This window comes from Lactuca virosa, chromosome 3 (assembly GCF_052849685.1).
Source record: "Lactuca virosa cultivar CGN04683 chromosome 3, Lactuca_virosa_CGN04683_v6, whole genome shotgun sequence".
Lineage (NCBI taxonomy): Eukaryota > Viridiplantae > Streptophyta > Magnoliopsida > Asterales > Asteraceae > Lactuca > Lactuca virosa.
Genome location: NC_136428.1, coordinates 43,197,861 through 43,212,501, shown reverse-complemented (window position 1 = coordinate 43,212,501; position 14,641 = coordinate 43,197,861).

Sequence of the window (14,641 nt, the reverse complement as noted above, 5' to 3'; positions counted from 1 at the left end):
TAATTACTGTAAAAATTTTGTATTTTTGTTAACTGTTTTAGTATTTATTTAATACTTTAATGATTAAACAACAACAAAATCCGGGAAAAATAATAAATGATTCCCAAAAATTCTGTAAAATTAACCATAGTTTTATAACATGATATAGAGCCCATTGTATAAGTTTCGGATATTAGTGACTATGGGAAGTATTTTTTATATATTTCATTATTAATTAATCAATAAAATCATAAATAATAGTAAACAGTAATATAAATGCATGAAACTTCATAAATTATGTTTGATCAATATATAGGTCATCCCAGAATTTTCTCAGAATTTATTGTATGCAAAAAGTATTTTATGTGAATTATTGTCCTACTTTATTGCAATAATTATAGTAATTCAATAAAAATAAGTTATTTTCTGAAAATTTCCAGAACTTCTTATTTTATTGATGGGACTCTGAGAAAAATCAGTTTTATGCATAAAATGAGTTTTAGATAGTTTGGTGGATTTAATTTGTTTCTTGTATGAATTTGAAACTTTTAACAACATACCTTGATGAATGCTTCAAGAGGGATGAAGATTTTTGTATAATAGATTGTTCTTGGATGGAATATGAGTATTTCTTGTATGAATTTCGAGATTGAGAGTGAGAGAAAGAATAGAGAAGGTTTAAGTGGTGAAGAGAATAATGTGTTGGGAGAAAAAGGAAAGGAAAGTGGATGGGAGGTGTGAGTGGGAGACCATGGGAATAATCTTTTTGCTTTTGGTGGTCTTCATAATTTCCCACTAACACAAGCATCTTTTACATAATTAATATAAGAGTTTTATAAAATTTAATGTAAAGTTTATAAAAATAGAGTTTTATAAAATTTAATGTAAAGTTTATAAAAAGGGAGTTTTATAAAAGATAGGTTATTATTTGATTATAACAATCTACTATGATTTGAAGTTTAATTATAGCATTCAAGTTTGATTCTTTTAATTTAATTAGAGCATTATACTTTGATTTGATTTTAATATGGTATCATAGTTTAATTTGATTATAGTTATAACGTTGTACTATACTATGTTGCTATTAACGTCAATTTATATCGTAGTGTATGGATTTTGATCCTATTAGCGTCAAGTAATCTTGAGTAGGGTTTATTAAATTTCCAATTGGGTTGGGTTGACCCGAATCCATTTTAGGCGGATGTAACAAGAAAGTCAATAAAGTATTGATTTCTAGAAGTCCAGCTGATTTCTGAGTACATGTCAAAGCTAGTGGGAGCATAAGTGTTATGCTAATAATCATCATGTTAGTGGGAGCATGATAATTATTGTTAGTGTTGCAAGTTAGCAATGTTAATTATAGAAAACAAAAGTTTCAATTCGTGAGGCTGCAGGGATTGAAAAAGTTGTTTTGCTATAATTAAGGGAGAGGATATACTTCATTTCAGTTCTAAAGGCTTAGATTGAGACCTTAATCATCTTTAGTCAAGAAGATATATATATGAATTTCATGTTGGATTGGTTCAACTTAAGGAAATTTTATATATTGCGTTCTCAAAATTCGATTATGATTACGACATCCCTCTTCATAGTCAAATTTTGAAAACATAGCAAATAAAAATATTGTAGCAAAAGACTGGTCTAGAATCATGTCTTTATGTGAGACATCATGAATCGTGTACCATTTGCTTTGGGTACAGGATCGATTGCACGTGCTATAATATTTGTCATTTCTAAATTTTTCCAAATGCCCAGAGGCATTAAGAAGGGAAAAGGTCTAGAATTGGATATGACTAAAATGATTAAGCAATTGTCGAGGACAATCTGAGGTTTACCAAAGATTGGTTGCTCAGGGACAGTTGGAAGTATAGTGCTAATTATGGAAGGACCATATTGACATATTCTGAAAAGAGGCATCTCTTATTCAGAAGTGATAGTCAAAATGAGAATATGGAGTTGTCTCCATAGGTGGAAGTTATCTGTGTAAGATTAGAAAACTTAATGCAAGAAGCATGTCCAAAGCAATGTACTTTGAATATGAGACTTAGTTTCCATGGAGTTGATCTCCACTGGAATACCTTATAATGACTGTTGACAAGTCTTTGTGACTTTGTACATATTCATTACAGGAGGGTCAGTGCATATAAGTTTAAAATCTAAACAGATTTCGATAAATGATAGGAATTTGAAATTCTCACATTTTTCGATAAGGATTTGGGAGTGTGAAATTAGAATCATTGAAATTATGTTCAATTGGTTTATTTCACAAAGTAAGGATCATAGACAAACATAGAGTGCATACTTGGTGTATGGCAAAGCTATTTTTTAAGAAAAACATTGTGTACATGCTTGGAGCATAGGACAACTAGTGTTTTTAATTCAAGTATAAAGTTGATAAAACCGAAACAATGAATAATGAGTAATCAGTATGGTGATAAATAAAAGTGTTTATTTATATTCATAGGGTTTGATACCATATTTGATTCATTTATTCTTGTGTTTCACTTTGCATGTTTTGACTTCCAGAATAACTAAGTCGCTCTTCCTGAATGATTAAGTTGTTCAAACCATCCACAGTCGGTCATATGTTGGAAGTAGATATGAATCAAGACTGTCATGGGTTGGTTTGTAGAGGTCCAAGTTGGTGGACAAAGTGGTGCTACAACACTCATGAGTGCTCATAAGTTCTGAGTATTGGATTCAACCCGCGCTCATTTGAATCACTTCATGGATTTTATCACGAGTGATCATGAGACGATAATATCTTATATTCTTCAAACCTAGAGATATGAGTTGTTACTATGAGTTGGTTATACATTGATTGCACGAAAACGCATTTGGTAACTCGATGTTATAAAACGTGCCTTTGTGTATGATTCAACAAGTAGTAGAACAAGCCATATGAGTCGAAGTTTATCCATTCCTTTTACCTTCAGGATAAAAGCGATATATGTGGGCCCCTCGATGATTTAGCGATGACACATGTGAGTGCTTGGCCAAGCCAGGACTGATTTGATTTGTTCAATCAGTCAGTCATCATAAATCGAAAATCGGGAAACAACAAATGGACAGAGAGAATGATTATAATCCATGTCTCAGTCCATATGATATCTAGAATGGAGGAATATATGATCCCTTATCTAATGGACGCGTCATTGATTTGTTCAGAGTTCGACAGCGGCTTTAAGAGCTACGATTGCTAGTCGGGTTATGAAGTCGTACTTGTAATAATAGTTTTAGACTTATCCAAGTGGGAGACTATTGGATTAGATGTCTAAGCCCATAACTATTATTGGTATGTACTTGACCGGAGAGTAGCATGGTCCATTTGGGTTGCATATCATCAGGACAATTTGTTAGGATGGACTTTTGAGAGAAGGTTATTTATGGTTTATTAATATATTATAAGTTATAATATATTAATATGAAATTATATGTTTTAATTAGTATCGATCAAGAATTAATTTGGAATTAATTTAGTGATCAAAAGAGACTAATTAAATCTATGGGGACTAATTATGATAATTAGTTATATTTATATGTGTTGGGCTTATGATCCATGTTGGACCAAGTTTATGTATGGATATATAAAGAGTTGGGCCACATGAACCATGGATCATAAAACCCATGGGTATGGATTATGGGTTATACCCATGACCCTTGGAATCCTACATATAAATAGGTTACTCCATAGCCAAAATCACTACTTCTTTTCTTAGAGAAATATGGAGGTGTTTTGGTGCATGGAATTCTCTCTCAAGAGCCACCTTTGTCCTAGGTGTGTTGTGATTCCATTTGAGGCATTTCATACTATTGGTGCTAAGCTCTTAAGGCCAAATACATCAAGACTTCAAGCCACATAAAAGGTATGTTTCCCTAACTAGTATATTATATGGTTTATGTCAAATGCATGCTAGTTATAGGTTTAATGCCTTGGAAACCATTTGCATGTATAATAGAGAAAACATAGATCCAAGGTGTTTAGGGTTGTATGTGCACCATAGGATGTTGTAGTATACTAAAACCCAACATAAGAACCTTGCGTTACGAAGCCAAACACTTAAAAAGGTCGCAAACGAAGCCTCTCTCAATCTCTTTCACTCTATCTCTCTCTATTTAAAATCTCTCCAAGTATAAGAAATCTCTCCCTAATCTCTCCAAGTATGTGAAATCTGTCCCAAATCTCTCTCTGTATGAGAAATCTCTCTAAGTATGTGAAATCTCTTCCAAATCTCTCCCTGTATGAGAAATCTCTCCAAGTATGCGAAATCTCTCCCAAATCTCTCCCTGTATGAGAAATCTCTCCAAGTATGTGAAATCTCTCCTAAATCTCTCCAAGTATGTGAAATCTCTCCCAAATCTCTCTCTGTATGAGAAATCTCTCCAAGTATGCGAAATCTCTCCTAAATCTCTCCCCGTATGAGAAATCTCTCCAAGTATGTGAAATCTCTCCCAAATCTCTCCAAGTATGTGAAATCTCTCCCAAATCTCTCTCTATATGAGAAATCTCTCTAAGTATGCGAAATCTCTCCCAAATCTCTCCATGTATGAGAAATCTCTCCAAGTATGTGAAATCTCTCCCAAATCTCTCTCGAAATCTCTTTCAACTTCTTATAATCACTCGGGACATCCCGGCCCTCGAATTAGACGAAAACCGCTCGAAAACGGAAGTCTACACGAAAAACAGCCTTAAGGAGCCGAACCCTCTTAAGGAGCCGAACCCTCTTAAGGAGCCGAAACCTCTTAGGAACCGAAACCACCTCCTGAGAACCGAACCTGCTAAGGGACCGAGAGGTGACCTTCGGTCCGAGAACTTGACCTTCGGTCCGAGATTGCTACTTTCGGCTCCTACTCCACTTTCGGTTTCCTCTACTTCGGTCCTCAGACCATGCAACCGAACCCTACCTTCGGTTCTATGCTCCTAAGGAGCCGAACATTCGCACCTTCGGTCCTGAATTTCGGATTTTAGCAATTTTTGCCCGGTTTTCAATATTTTTAGCGTTTTGAGCCCGTTTTTCGTGATTTTGACGCGGGATTTTCACCCAAACTCGTATTTTAACATAATAAACCCTAAATATTCATATTTTAATTATATTTTGGGGAAAATCCTTGCCTAAGAATAAAATCTAGTAGGTAAGATTTATGGGTGGAGTGTTGACTTTGCCTTAGTGTATGACACAAACAACCACCCCATACCCACTCAATGACCAGCATTTGTCCTTCCACCATACCTGGTCATTTCATTGTCCTTTCCCACCATTTTTCCAGCCACACTCTTGGTCAAAGGCTGGAAACTCCCCTCTCTCCTCACATTTCTCTCATTTTCCACCAAAGAACAAACTTCATTCTCTCTCACTTTCTCTCTCTAAATTTCGAGATTCAAGGTTATTCTCCAAGCTTTTCTTCTACTTTTGGCAAGTACTATCATCCTCCATATGATTATTTCACTCCTTTCTACTCAAATCATAGGTTTCTTACACAAACTTCATCATATTTGTGTTAGAACTTCGAATCTTCAAGCATCATCTAAGTGTTCTTGAGTTGAGCACTTCTTTTCTTCATCATCCATCCACTGAAATCACACAAGGTGAGTTCATACCCCTACATTTTCATGTTTTCTTCAAGTTTTAAGGGGGGAATACAAGTTAAAACACCAAAAACTTAACTAAACTCAAACAACAGCTTTCATCAGAAAAGTTGAGTCTTATTCACGGACTGTTTTGACTATCTTAAACTTAATATCTTTCAAAACTGTTTAATATTCAAATAGTTCAGGTTCATACCTTTAAAATGACTACTTGCACATCTCCATACGATTTTTTTACGATTTATGGTGATTTTTACAAAACTGCCGATCATTTCAGAAACGAGTTCGGACCAGTCTGTGAATATGAACACTTTAACACAAGTTAAAGACTTCTAAAAATCATAATAAAAATTATGAATAAACTAGACACATTTTATGGACTCACTGAATTTACGGATTCAGTTTTTGACTTCGTATGATTTTTCTAAAACAGTGTAGAAAGGTCAAAATCTAGATAACAACTTATAACTTTCATCACACTTTGTAACATGTTGAGCAAAGTGTTAATATTTGAGAATTTCATATTTTACATGTGTTTCTTGTTGTGGTATAATTGAATAACAGAAAATACTCACTGAATTGTAAGAATCCTCCATCATTACGATTAGTACAAAACAAGGCATGATAAACATAGTTATATTCTTGCTATACATTCGACTTACATAGAAAAGGGTTCTTATACACCACAAACAAACATGCTAAACTATAATAGGTATAGTTAGGTTGCATATACATTACAAACATATTGATAAATTATAATAGATATAGTTTATGTTCATTTACATTACAAAATGTTTTTATACAAAAAGGGGTACAAATACAAAGTACCAGGTTTTCATACAAAAAGGGGTACAAATACAAAATACCGGATTCATACAAAAAGGGGTACAAATACAAAGTATCGGGTTTATACAAAAAGGGGTACAAATACAAAGTACCAGATTTTCATACAAAAAAGGGTACAAATACAAAGTACCGGATTCATACAAAAAGGGGTACAAATACAAAGTACCAGGTTTACACAAAATGGTTTTATGATATTAAAACTACATATCGCTAAAATTGTTAGACTTCAGCTATAATTGCTAAGTGTATATGCTAGAGTTATATAAGAATCTAGTCACAATCCACTTAGAATTGGTGGGCCCGCCTTATCTACTATTCCTTGTTTGGTTGTGGACCTAGAGCAGACCCATTATATTCAACGGTTTATTTAACTTAAATTTTATATAACTTATATACGTTGGGTGTGACAACCGTCAAATTTCGGTCAAGGCAAAGTCAAACTAAGTCAACAAGTCAAACCGGTCAACTCCCTTAACCCTTGTATGTTAGGGTTTACGTTATGTAATAACTGTACAATTCGCTACTTTAATGAGAAAACATCATTTGGAAAATTCGTGTGTTTGATTTTCCTTAGCCTTTACAGTGCTAAACAACATTGGAAATTTAATAAACCCTACTCAAGATTACTTGACGCTAATAGGATCAAAACCCATACACTACGATATAAATTGACGTTAATAGCAACATAGTATAGTACAACGTTATAACTATAATCCAATTAAATTATGATACCATACTAAAATCAAATCAAAGTATAATGCTCTAATTAAATTAAAAGAATCAAACTTGAATGCTATAATTAAACTTCAAATCAAAGTAGATTGTTATAATCAAATAATAACCTATCTTTTATAAAACTCTATTTTTATAAACTTTACATTAAATTTTATAAAACTCTTATATTAATTATGTAAAAGATGCTTGTGTTAGTGGGAAATTATGAAGACCACCAAAAGCAAAAAGATTATTCCCATTGTCTCCCACTCACACCTCCCATCCATTTTCCTTTCCTTTTTCTCCCAACACATTATTCTCTTCACCACTTAAACATTCTCTATTCTTTCTCGCACTCTCAATCTCGAAATTCATCCAAGAAATACTCATATTCCAGCCAAGAACAATCTATTATACTCCAATCTTCATCCCTCTTGAAGCATTCAACAAGGTATGTTGTTAAAAGTTTCAAATTCATACAAGAAACAAATTAAATCCACCAAACTATCTAAAACTCATTTTATGCATAAACCTGATTTTTCTTAGAATCCCATCAATAAAATAAGAAGTTCTGGAAATTTTCAGAAAATAACTTATTTTTATTGAATTACTATAATTATTGCAATAAAGTAGGGCAATAATTCACATAAAATACTTTTTGCATACAATAAATTCTGAGAAAATTCTGGGATGACCCATATATTGATTAAACATAATTTATGAAGTTTCATGCATTTATATTACTGTTTACTATTATTTATGGTTTTATTGATTAATTAATAATGAAATATATAAAAAAATACTTCCCATAGTCACAAATATCCGAAACTTATACACTGGGCTCTATATCATGTTATAAAACTATGGTTCATTTTACAGAATTTTTGCGAATCATTTATTATTTTTCCCGAATTTTGTTGTTGTTTAATCATTAAAGTATTAAATAAATACTAAAACAGTTCAGAAAAATATAAAAATTTTACAGTAATTAATATTGTATGAAATAATGATTTCCTACTAATTTCATAATTTTTCAATACTGTTTACTATTTAAAACCATTTTCCTAAGTATTTAAGCATGTAAAAATGCATTTTAATGATTATTTCATATAAATAATTGTTAAAATCTGTAAATAATTATAATTGGGCAAGTTATTATTTTAATAAGAAATTATTAAAATCTGGCCTAAATTGAAAATATAAATTAATTATGCAAAGTAATTAATTCAATTTAAAATTCATTTAACAAATGAATACCTTAATATTCTAATCAAAATGAATTATTGTTAATTCATCTAATATAAGAATATGTGTCTAATTATATTGTATTAGTACTCTATTCTCGTTTAACAGTTCCTAAACCAAAACTATTAATTATATTAGATTATACGCCATTTTGACCCGAACCGTCTATCGTACGACACACACATGTCGTTTTGGGACTAATGTGAGTAATCTACCCCATATTTTATAATTTTCAATACTTTTTGGGGTGTATCTTGTGGTTCTAATATGTTCCAACTTCATTTTATTGTTTTATCACAATTGAGACATTGTTGGGACATTTATACGTGAGTCATTAATTGTATAACTATTGTTTGTTTACGCTACATGTACTTGTAGTGTATTACCATTTTTAGTCTAATCTCCATGACTATGCCCGTATTCTTGAGGTACGTTATGGACAATAATAGCGCTATTGGGTTGACCACCCCGCCTTGGGACGCTAAGGTGATTGATCGCACGTGGTTGAGTGTGTTTGATGATTAGATGCTCCATCCTATATATATATATATATATATATATATATATATATATATATATATATATATATATGTATATATATAGGGTGAGGACTTATTGTTGTTGTTATCATTTGTTAATCAATTTTTGATTTATAAACCGTTATCTCAAATACAATTGTTTGCCGACTTCAAAAGAAAACAAATTTCAAATTATAAATGTTTCAACTTCACAATTTTCTCTACTAAAATTATATTACTCACCAACTCTCGTAGTTGACCTGTTTTTACCCATGATGCAGATTTGAAGAATGAAGTTGATGAAAAATAGGTTGTGCCTTAGAAATCCACAAGACTATTTAAATTTGATGTAATAAATGTTGTTCGTATTTGGATTTGTATTTGTATGTTGTGGATCTTGTTTGCATACTTAGTACTTAATTGAATCTAATCATATTATAACATAGTTGTCATGAGACTTTGAACAATATATCACGCCTTGATCGATTCCGACAAGGATCGGGGTGTGACAGATTGGTATCAGAGCCCTTGACTATAGGGAATTAGGTTAATTGCCTTGACCTAGTCTATAGCCTCTAGGGTCCTCTCGTATGCTAGTTTATAAAATACACACACAACTGCATGCAATTCACACTTAGAAAATCCTAGGAATACCTTTGTGTGTTAATTGCTCCCTTAAGTGCATACGTATTACTCCTGACACTTATATGTGTGCATACACTGGTGAATATTCTCCTCTTTCTCTGAAAAATCACACACATATTCAAGTGGTTTTAAAAAAAAATGTATATACATATATATTCCTTAAAGCTCATAGGAAATTCAAAGTCATCCACTCTAGTTGGGTAGGATCATAGTAATGGACGCGTAGTAACTGGAAGGGGGAGGTGCCGGTAGCCCGAAAGTCCTGACTAGGCAAGCATTCGTATACATCCCAATCAACCGAGGGACCAGTTTGCTTACCTGGGGACCAAAGGCGAGAGTTCCCAAACCTATAGGCCAAAGCGCGTCATTCACATTACTTTTGAGCCATCAAAATACCCGACCTTATCAAACGTATCCGAAAGGATACACTCCAAAATGGCCAACTCATTGGTCTATTAAGTTCCCTAATGGGCCTAGAAGTGGGAAAGACATGTGAAAACTTAGTTTTGTGGGGGCCCACGCAAGTGCTACATGTTTCACATTTAGTAACCATGGAAAGCCCAAAAGGTGCCCAACACTCCTAACCATGGCCCAACAAGTGTTTTACAATTATTTTACCCAACAATGTCTAAAAACTTTATTTCCATAATCAATTTACAAATAACTCACAAGTCCATATGCGTGTTTCTCGTAGATGGCATTACGACCCCCATACGCTGCTCGCAACAACCGAAGGCTAGCTGCCCTTATCGCCAAGGACGTAGCAAACGTCATCCCAACAATTGCAACCCAACTTCATTCTCTTCAGCCACAAGCTCCAGCAACCACTCCTCGTTGCTCGTTCAATCACTTTCGTAACTGCAATCCGCCTTACTTCAAAGGCATCGATGGTGCCACCGCACTCCTCACATGGATTGAAGAAATGGAGAGTACTTTCATCCATACCGAGTGTCCTGAGGACCTGATGGTCCGTCATGCTACAGGGTGCCTCCAGGGTCATGCTCTCACATGGTGGAACCTAGAAAAACGGGCAAAGGGAGAGGATGTTGCCTTGGGAATGACCTGGTCAAAACTAAAGGAACGCATGATGGAGAAGTTCTGCCCTGACAGCAAATTGCAAACTCTCGAGGATGAATTCTGGAATCTGAAACAGGTGGGAGGCGACAACGCGACCTACACCAATAGATTCCATGATCTCTCGAGACTCCTACCTCACATGGTTCAACCTATGAAAACTGCAATACTCCGCTACATCAAAGGGTTACCACGTCAGATCCGTGATTCGGTGACCACCAGCAGGCCATCTACCCTAGAATCCGCCATTGAAATAGCAGGTCAACTCAGCGAGGACAATATGAACGATGGTGTCCTCCCACGCAAGGGTTCAAAGATGTCAACTGAAAAGCCGACCCCTGAGACCCCCCTAATTGTCAAGTCCGAGTCCTCCCACCGACATGACAAAAAGAAGCGGAAAAGTCATCACCACAACCATGCTGTTATTACCCCTGCTACTCCTATCCCCAAGTCACCCCACAAGCCCAACCGAATAAAAAGCCGTATACCGGACCTCACCCCCTCTGTAACCACTGTAACTATCACCATATGACCACCAGACCGTGTCACCTCTGTGCGAATTGTGGTCGCTATGGCCACTTGGCGGACACATGTCGTGCACCAAAAACTCAGCGACCACTCTATCTACCCTCAAATCAGCAAACACAAACCCGGTATCTAACTGGAACATGCTTCAACTGTGGTGACCCCACCCATTTCAGAAACGCGTGTCCTAGGCTAGTCAATATCATTAACACCCAAGCCCAGGCAAATCCAACAATGCAGGTTCCAGCTCCCAAAGGTCGAGCCTTTGTCATTACCGCAACCCAAGCAAAGACCGATAACAAGGTCGTAAATGGTACGTTTCTCATAAATGACTGCTACGCGTCAGTACTTTTTGATTCAGGTGCCGCTAAAAGTTTTCTGTCTTTGGAATTTGAGCCCATACTTCACACATCTCGCACGATTCTTGATGAGTACTTTACCGTAGAAGTCGCCGATGGAAAATACGTTTCACTCAATGCAGCCATCCAAGATTACACTTTCGATTTTTGCGGTCATAAATTTTCTGTCAATTTAGTTCCTATGGAACTTGGTAGCTTCGACGTCATCGTAGGAATGTATGGGCTATCCCAAAACCATGCTGAAATAGTATGTTACGATAAGTTCATTCGTATTCCTCTCGCCGACGGTCAAAGTCTTCGTATTTATGGCGAGACTCATTCGAAAAAGCTTAGTCTTATGTCATGTACTCAAGCTCGATCATATCTACGAAAAGAATATATGGCTTTCTTAGCCCATGTGGTGGAAACAAAGGTCAAAGAAAAGAAGATCGAAGATATTCAGGGTAGACTCATTAGGATCAACAGTCTAATAAAATTTTAATTACACATAACTGGGGGCATGTCGAGTGAATATTAGGAGTGGATCAGACATGGAACAAATCACAAGATTATAATCAAGTTATTCCTACTAAATTCATAAGTCTATTTATATAGACCTCTGGTATAGAGTCGTCAGCGTAGTCGTGTCGGCAATCTAGAACATAGCTAAATACATAATACAAACTATAATACCCAAATTATACAAAATTTTCTGCATTAAAAATCAATAGACAAACACAATGAAACTAAAAAGGGTATCAAACTATCAAGAGAAAAACACATATAATGTAGATTAAAATCCACTAATTATAACAAAATGGCTAAAAGAAAAGGTAAGGACTAAGGATTGTTAAGTCCTCTCTTCTTATAAATAGCTTTGAAGCAAGCTTGCCTAAGCTTCTTTGTTCTTTCTGTCAATTCCATACCTGGCAATTTCTCCATCATCTTCTTGTGCCCTTCTAACGTCTCTATCTCCTCCTTTAATCCCAACTCCTAGTTTTTTTTAAAAAAAGGTAGATGCAATATATTTTTCGTGTGAGTTCACAAAATTTACAATGAGTTAAGTTTATATAAATATAAATCAGGAAATCGTAGTAAATCAATTGATTTGATGTGGAATATGCCTAGGGCCATTGTTTATGTTATAAAGAAACTAATAATTAAAATTTTAGAAAATACCAAAACTACTTTGGTTACCAAGTGCAGGCATGCATGCATGAGTAATGTATAGAAGGTTATTATCGTAATTTACCTTGGCATTTTGAATGAGGGATTGTAGGCTCGTAAGTTTTCTATGAGGCCATCTGTTTATGTTTAGCTCTCTGCATCTTTTCTTCAACAATGTTAACCCTATCCCTAGTTCCTTTGCTGCCATGATTATCGGCATCTCAAAGTACTTCTCTATCTCTTCAAACTCCAATGGTCTCAATCTCTTTGCCACCTTCCGGCCACCGTGATCAGTGGTGGCAGCACTAGAACTACATGTAGCCTCACCACCGGATTTACAGTCTTCACTGAAACTAACCAATGGTAAATTACCATCCTCCCAACAATCCCATAAGCTTATGTCTTTAAGGGGATCAAAATCGTGAAACTCATTTCTAGAAATGATGTTTTGATCTTTGTTAAGTACTGTGGAAACGTTCTGATCGTGCACTTCATGCAATTTTTCCGACAACTCGTAATCACGATGGTCGAGCATGTCACCACTGCAAAAATCCAAAAAAAAAAAAAAAAAAAACTCAAGATAATCAAATCCAACACGATGAAAGACTCTTTTTGATCACTACAAATCCAAACCATGTTTTGATCAATGTCGACAAAATCACTTTTCTGTGCGAAAGATGGTGTAATGAGTGACGTTTATATATATACCTGAAAAGATCTTGATGATCAAAGTATTGAAACCAATCGAGGTCATCTATGGGGTTTTGGTGATCTGCAGGTGGATCCATTTGTGAGGGAGAAGTTAAAAGTCGCGATAAGAATGTGATGATTTATATAAGTGAAGTGGGAGAAGTAATTAATAGCAAGTTGTGGGAATGCAACAAAACAAGTTAAGCACTTCTGAAAAATTGATAAATGATTTCGGTAACACTCGCGGAATATAAACTAGTGAAAATTATAAACGAAATTGAATATATATAGTCTATGATGTTATGGTTATTGTGTATCTAACAAATGAAGAAGAAAATGAATATATATATATATATATATATTCTTTGAGCCGTAACCTTCTTCTTCAATTCACACACATATACGTATATGTTGCTGAAAATTATGACTTGTGTGCCTCATGCATTTAATGCATCACATGCCTACTGCATATTCTTGACTTTGAAGCTACGTACCAGTTTCCAATTTCCCCAGTAGCACACTTTTCATTAGAAAGTACTCTAAGTCTTCACACATGCAAATTATGACTTGTGTGTCGCTATAGGTATGTCGTTGGCCCTTGTTAAAAACCTATAGCGACAACAAGTCATCGTAATAGATTAAACCTGTGGTGACAACGAGTCGTCGCTATAGGTAACTAATAAAACTATATTTTAACCCCGAAGATATGATTGACAAAATCTATCCGACGAGACCCTCGTGATACCTCGTGACGAAATTGAAATCAACGAGAGTCTCCACTTCGTGGAAGAACCGGTAGAAATCATGGATCGAGAGATCAAAAGAACAAAGCAAAGTCGTATTCCCATTGTGAAGGTCCGCTGGAACGCTAAACGAGGACCCGAATTCACCTGTGAACTCGAGGATCAGATGAAACAAAAGTATCCACATCTCTTCCCAAACTCTCGAAATCCCAGTCAAAATGAAAATTTTGGGACGAAATTCCTTCTAACGGGGGGATGATGTGACAACCGTCAAATTTCGGTCAAGGCAAAGTCAAACTAAGTCAACAAGTCAAACCGGTCAACTCCCTTAACCCTTGTATGTTAGGGTTTACGTTATGTAATAACTGTACAATTCACTACTTTAACGAGAAAACATCATTTGGAAAATTCGTGTGTTTGATTTTCCTTAGCCTTTACAGTGCTAAACAACATTGGAAATTTAATAAACCCTACTCAAGATTACTTGACGCTAATAGGATCAAAACCCATACACTACGATATAAATTGACGTTAATAGCAACATAGTATAGTACAACGTTATAACTATAA